The sequence below is a fragment of the Spinacia oleracea genome, chromosome 4 (assembly GCF_020520425.1).
Source record: "Spinacia oleracea cultivar Varoflay chromosome 4, BTI_SOV_V1, whole genome shotgun sequence".
Taxonomy (NCBI): domain Eukaryota; kingdom Viridiplantae; phylum Streptophyta; class Magnoliopsida; order Caryophyllales; family Amaranthaceae; genus Spinacia; species Spinacia oleracea.
The window spans coordinates 148504754-148512150 of record NC_079490.1 but is presented as its reverse complement, the minus strand read 5'-3'; the positions used below and the strand labels follow the sequence as shown (position 1 = coordinate 148512150).

At 40.6% G+C, this 7397-nt stretch overlaps 1 non-coding gene across 1 annotated transcript; it reads left to right on the top strand.

The window, feature by feature from the left end:
- The first annotated feature begins 1033 nt into the window (after positions 1-1033).
- Positions 1034-1120, top strand: TRNAS-GGA (transfer RNA serine (anticodon GGA)). Its single transcript has one exon. It is a non-coding gene; the product is annotated as a tRNA-Ser (tRNA).
- Positions 1121-7397: the final 6277 nt, after the last annotated feature.

Genomic DNA, 7397 nt, shown 5'->3' with positions numbered 1-7397 from the left:
GATAACTTTTATTGGTTTTTCCTTTTTCCAAAAATTAAAGGATTGGTTTGTTGGTTTTTCCTTCATTTTACATCCTATAAAAACAAGGGGGTTTTCTCGTTTAGCTAGCCCTGAAAATGAGAATCTTTAAAAAACGTTTTACCTCGTGATTGGGCTTGGCCAGGCCCAATTACACTTTACAGCTTTAATTTCGAAAACATCTGTAGTTACTCCCAATGAACAAGTGAGGGAGTTTCTACGCGTCTTTAGATCCTTCCAATGATAAAGTGAGGAAGTTTCTATACTATCAGTTGACAAATCTCAATGACACGTGAGGGATATGTCGACACTTCAAGTGATGACCCTTAAGTCAAATGTTATCACTCGGGGGCTCGTGAGACCCTCGCAAAACAGGTCACATACACCATGGCTTGTGTGACGCACTTCGTCTAATACTTTGACCATCGTCTTACTCCAAGACTCAGTCAAAGTGGGGGCTACCTGTAGACACCTACTTTTGTCCCCATTTCCGCAAGGGAAAGGTTCAATGATGAAAGCATAAAAACTCCACTTGACAACGCATCTCCTATAAAATAAACGAATCTCGATTCCCTATTTCATTTCACCCGAAACCTGCTATTTATGGAAACCTGCTAAAAATAGTAACTGCCGTAAAAGGTAGCGTCTAAAAGTGGCAAATCATAAAAGATAGAAACCTGTCAAAATTAGGTGTTGCACTCCAACATAAATCCTAAATGAGATAGAAAACCGCGAGAATCCTATTCCTGATAGGATTCGGAAATAAGAGGTTACGTATTAATTTAAATCCTAACGAGCCTAGAGTTCGTAACCGCTATTATTACTTAAAATATATTTCATATGGTGAAGGCATAGTCTTCTTTTTCTCTCAAATAAAAAACTCATTGGCGCCAAGCGTGAGGGAATGCTAAACGTTTGGTAATTTCTCCTCCGACCAGGATAAAAGATCCCATTGAAGCAGCTAACCCCATGCATATTGTATGTACATCTGGTCGTGAGTCATAATCATTGTGTAGGAGAGATGGCCGAGTGGTTGAAGGTGTAGCATTGGAACTGCTATGTAGGCTTTTGTTTACCGAGGGTTCGAATCCCTCTCTTTCCGTACTTTACTTTCACCTAATTGAATTCGCCAACATAGCGTCGCGCTTCCCATGGTACTTAGGCGGCTCGAGGACTTTCATCCTCGGTCCCTCCCGCATAGTGGCACCCCCTGCCGGTTCGTTTTTTCGGTTTGAATAGGGGATCTTTTTTGATTGAAGTAGCCACGACTTTGGTCGTAGTCAGTTTAAACACATAAACTTAGTCCACTTGCAGCCATGTTGATAAAATTGAATGACTTTACCAGTCACTCGCCCTCGTAAGATCATCTTACCCTGTGGTCGACATCGGGCCCAGACGCATTCCGTCACAAATTGATACGCGCTAAAAGACTCAAATTAATCTCAAACTCTACGGATTTTAGAATCCGAATCTGACTAAACAAAAACTGCCCAGACCCTATTTTCAACGCCTGGCTCTGGGCGCCGAAATCTTCGGCGCCCAGGCCTGGGCGCTGAAAATACCTGGGTACGTCTCTTTTCCTAACTCTTTGCGGATTAGAAACTCTGCAATTCTATCTTTCCACGAACTCTTCCCTATAAATAGGCCCCTAGTTTCGACGTGAAACAACACACAACAACACATAATATATTCTGAGTATTGACTCTAAACCCCTTAGCCTAAGCCTCTCGCTGCGAAACTGTTCACGCGTTCTGTCGCAATCGATCCATAAATCGAACAGAACGTATCCTGTCCCATAATCGAGATTCGTTAAATAAAAAGGAGAAATAGCAAAGTCAAAGTGGTTAGTTTTCTGAGAACCGTGACGCACCTCTCAAGGGTGCATCGTAATGTGTCCCTTTTCGATGATTTAACTGCTTTCCTCGCCCTTTTTATGAACTGTTAAACTAACCTAATATGATTGTTCTATCACGCCTAATAAATATAATATTTTTGGGAAATCGGATTATCATGCTAGGTCCCTTAATGTTATTTAAATCAGATAATCACGATCGAATTAGTATTATATGCTGCATTGTGCTAAAATCAACTCAGATTAGTTTAATAGTTAACGCATGTCCCTTCAATTATTTATGCTGAGCTAGTAAGGATATCCTGCCTCTGGAGTTATCGACGAGCGAATTACTCCTCTCGGTAGTTACAGTCCCCCGAACCCTCAATCTCTACCTTGCGGGTGTATATTGAGAGATCCCCACACCAGGGATCACAAGGGAACCTACGGCCGTCGTGGTCAAACATAATTGCACTCCCTTTATGTCACGATAACCGGGTTTTGTCAGTTTTTCTCATTGTCGTTAAAAACTGAATGGCGACTCCTATATTACTAGTCAATTGGGTGTATACTCACAGGAAATCCAATTACACTTGATTGAATAAAAAGAATCGTCACACCCACGAGGGACAAGGTCACGCATTAGCCTCGCGCTTTTTCGACCCCCTCACACTACCGGGCATTTTTATTATTCGAATTCAATCACTCAATGATTTCTAAAAGCATTCAAACTATCTTACAAAACACCACAGTCATCAGTAATTCGATTTTTGTTCCTGTTCAAAATGGCTACAACCATGATTGGAGGGAGACTATACAAATTAGAAAGTTTACAAGTAAACATAATAAAGAATATGCATTGAATTTGTATGTCCCCTTAGCTTATTTTTGGGTTACCTGTTATGCTAGGCTATGTATTTCCAGTATGGCGTAGTTATAGGCCCAACATTTTATTTATGGATCTATAAAAGAAACTTGTTCTATATGAGGAACATGGTATATGAGTAAAACCCATTTTATAAGTCTTTAGTAGAACTATAATATAAACATGGTCTTTAATAGAACTACGACACCAGAATTATAGCATTGAAGTTGTATCTACAAACATTGAGGTAGACATAGGAAATCGCACCAGAGATCAATGAGAAATTTAGTATAATAGATGAATGTAAGAAACTAACACAAAGGAAACTAACTAACGGAGGAGATTATAAAAACACTGAAATTTCCACCATGTGTATGTCAAGTATCATCTAAATTTCTTATTGCTGATAAGATAACCACGGAAAAGAATATCTACAGGGGGTATAAACAACTTTAAATACCATGTACGAAATCTACCTTATATATAGTGGTAAGAACAAAATCAACTAATTTCTGCTTATGGATCTGACAACAAATATCCAAGCTACATGCTTCTAAGATACAAGTACATATGGATCATTGTTATAACTTCTTTACAAATCTCATTATACCTGCTCAAGCCTCTTGTCATTCACAATTAATGTGAGACTGATATATGCATGGGGAAACACAAGACAAGAACTTACATCAGCACAAAAATATGCCAATGAAATACAGATGTTTCCCATCCAGTTGAAATACAAGCACAAAAATCTGGTGGTTGTTAACTGGACATTTGATGGTGGATTAGCAAAGAAGCAACGTTAAAGGGGTAAAATATAGCAAAGAAGCGAAGTTAAAGGGGTAAAAAGTGCCGCATGTAAACACCAAAGAAGACCTTAAGCTAGATTATAAAGTAAAGCAAAAACTAACCTAAACCTCTGGCAGCTTTCTTTTCCTTGACAGGATCATTCAAATTCTTAGCGAGTTCCAGAGCAACCTTAAACTCTGTGTATGCTTTCGTTGGTTCTTGGTTTCGTAGATAAGTCTTCCCAACCTTGAGATGAGAAATCAGCTCCTCTGTCTTTGGATCAATTATTACTTCAGTATACAGGATTCTTTTATTAGCAGGGGCATAGCTTAAGCTAGGGGCATATGACTCAATTTTCGTTTGTCTTCTAAGAGCTGCATTAATCTGACGCAGTTGTTCATTTAGTCGTTGGAGTTCCCCCTTTCTTTGTCGAGCCACCAGTCCTGTGACAAAAGAACATAATATTTAGATACAATATACAAAGCATCAATATATGATTTCTCAACTTCAACCATCAACTTGGTAGAGGTTTACACACTATCCACAGTATGCCTTTTGTTCAGGTTTGAATTATTTCATGGAGTTTCCATGAGTAAGGGGAAGCACGTGAACATGAAGAACTATTCACAGTTGATATCTCAGCAAGTCTGCATACATCTGAAGCCATCAAAAGAAGGGTTTTCCCAAAAGGCAATGGCTGCGACAACACTACAGACTTCTAGGTCTAGTTCATATGATATGGGAGATATCAAGGTGGGCACAAAATGTAGAGATTCTATAACAAATGGCATCCACATTTCCATGATTAGTTTAGGCTAATAATCTCATATGAAAAATCTAACATTCAGTAACAAATATGCTCTCCTCTTAACCATGAACAAAGACGTTTGGTAAGAAGTAATTTTCTTGGCATGCAAAGGTTATGGCTTTTCTCATGCAACTAACACAGATAGACCCAACCAGTAATCAATTTCATCTAATAGAAGCTCTTCTATCACCCGTCAGTCCCTCATATGATTTCTACTCAAACTGAAAAGCAGAGATTGTACTGAAAATTAATGCAATTCATAGATAGTCATATATATATGCAACAAAATGTAGAATACAACGTTATATGAGGGAAGAAAATGATACAAATTAGACCACAATGCGGTACAGATGAATTTATGACTGCAGAAAATTAATTATTTTACAAAATGATTTAAAGAAGACCTGCTTTAGTCGTCATAAAAGACATATTTTTGCTTCTTCCATTTGTATGATGCTTCCAAAGATCTTCAAGTTAGTTGTTATTCATGACTCTTCTGGAAACATGTAGTCAAAACACTCCCCGAATCTGTGTAGTTTAGATATAACTAAAAAGATTAATAAAAACACCTAATACATCATTTAAATGGTGTTCACTTAGAAATATTGTTCCGAGTATGGAACTGGGAGGACGTTCCGAAGCACCTTGGCCCTGTCAAGCAGAGCAAACGTGAGCTAACCTCGGAGGTTTAACCGAGGAAACCCCCTCCGATGCCTAAGTCAGCAAATAGATAAGAAGTCTTTAGAGAGGGAATATAGAGAGAAGATAGAGCAAGTACCGTGTGTAAGAATGTGTCCCATCATGAATGATGTGGGTGCTATTTATAGGCGTACTATTCTGTACTTTGGCCTACTTGGATGCCGCCATGTGTATGACGGCGATGTACTTTATTCCTTGTCGTTGTCGTTTAGCCTGCAGGTCCCTTCTTGGACTGATGCAGCTTTGTCTAGCTCTGCTCTGTGTCTTTATGCGTGATCTGTGGGGGTTTGATCTGCCAGGATCGCGTATGCTTGGTTTAAAACTTAGAGTCTTTCTTTGGCTTGGGTGTGTCCTGGGTGTCAAAGTTTGCTCTGCCAAGAGTGTTCTGCCCTTGCCGGATATGACCCCGTACAACTAGTCCCTCAAGAGTAGATCTGACTTTTTAAGCCAGGTCTGCTCTTCTGCTCTTGCCGGATATGACCCCGTACAACTAGTCCCTCAAGAGTAGATCTGACTTTTTAAGCCAGGTCTGCTCTTCTGCTCTTGCCCCGGCCCCCTTGGGGTTGTAATGCTTGCTTTGTTGGCCTTTTGCTCTTGCCCTGGCCCCCTTATTTTTTTATTTTTTTTTATTTTTTTATTTTTTATTTTTTTTTTTAGTGTAGAATTTTGGGCGGGCTTTTTCTGGGGTGGAATGGTAAAAGATCTTTGTGGATTTTAACCGGCATTTCCTTGTGCCACGTGTCATCCATCTGAATAGTCAACTGGAATCGTCGCTCAATCTGGGCCGTCCTTCGTCAGGTTTGAGTTTGGTCGAATTGGGGTTTATACGTGTCCTACATCCTGCTTATGTAGTTGTATCGTTGCCCGAATCTCAACCGTTCTTCTTTTTTATTAAAAAGGTAACTTCTTCTTCTTCCTTTCATCTCCGTTTTTTACTTTCTCTCTCCTTGGTGTTTCTGAAGAGAGTTTTCGAGTGTTCCCACTTTTCGTTGCTTACTAACTGCAAAAAAGCTTCCCAAAATTTGATCTTTTGCTCATTTTCGTGTTTTTCATCACCTTTTTGGTCGATTGTTGGTGTTTCTGTTGCTTGCGGTGGCCGTTCGTTCTCCTTGTTTTTCTTTTCCATTTCGCGAAGGGAGGTTTCCGGTTGCTGTGTTCCTTCTGATTCTGACCCTGTTCTCTTTTTCCGGTAAGTTACTATCTTTTGGTGTTTTTTCAAATCTCTTTTGCAGTTTTCGTTTGTAACTTGCGTGGATTTAGTGTTTCTGGAGATTTTTGGTTTCGATTTCTGGTTTTTCACCATTGTTGAGTGGTTGAGCTTCCGCCATTGTTGAGTAGCTTAGGTTTTTCATTTTTCCCTTTTTTTTTTTTTTTTTTTTTATATGTATATTTACCTTGGTATCCTTTTTCTTTCTTGATGGCCTCCAGCTCACTATGTCTGATGCGTCTGATAGCCAAAACCTTAGTATTCCGGAAACACAAAGCGTTTCTTATGTCTCTTATGTCACCTCTTCCCCTTCTTCTGTCTCTTTGTCTTCTAACGAGGAGACCCAGGCCTTTGCTGAGCACAGAACTAAGTCTATGCATGATGTATTGTCCCGTTCTGTGCCCGTTGCAATCCCTATTTCTTCTGACGACGAGGCTCCTGGGGAAAAATCTCTTTCCCCAGATGCGAGTGGTCCTGGGTGTACCACCTCTACAGCTGACCTGTCTCCTTCTTTCCGTCAAACTCTTAGGGAAATGCGCCATGACTATCTTTCCCGGATCGTTACGATAAACCCGCCCTCTGATACCCCCCCAGGGCTTGATGTTCAGCCTCTGACTGAAAAGGCCTGGCTGGACGATTTTGAGCAACTTGCTGGGGCTAACGAGTCTGACCTGTCTTTGCGTGTTTACAGACGTCGAGAATCTATTTTTCGCTCCATGATGGAAAATCATGTTACTATCTCTGTGGATGGGCAAGGTGATGGTGGGGATATTCTGGCTCAGATAAATGCGTCAAGGCCTTTTCCCAACTATGTAGAGGAGGACATTGTCCCTGGGGACTCCTCGCCTTTCTTGTCTGAGGCAGTTGCCATTGGTCCGTTGCACGCGAAGTTGAACACCAAGTGGACCGATGATGCTCGGAAAGAGAATCATGCTGCTGTCGGGAAAGATTTCTATGGCCTGCCTGATGGTTACCAGCTCATAGTGCCTGCTGATGATGCCCGAATCACTCATCCTCCTGATGGGTGCATAGGTGTTTATGCGTACAGCTTGGATTTTGGCTTGCGCTTTCCTCTGGATCCTACATTAGTGAAGATTCTTCGTGCTTTTAATGTGTGTTTGGCCCAACTGCATCCTTTTGCTGTAAGGACGTTGATCAGCTACATTTGGGTCTGTCGATT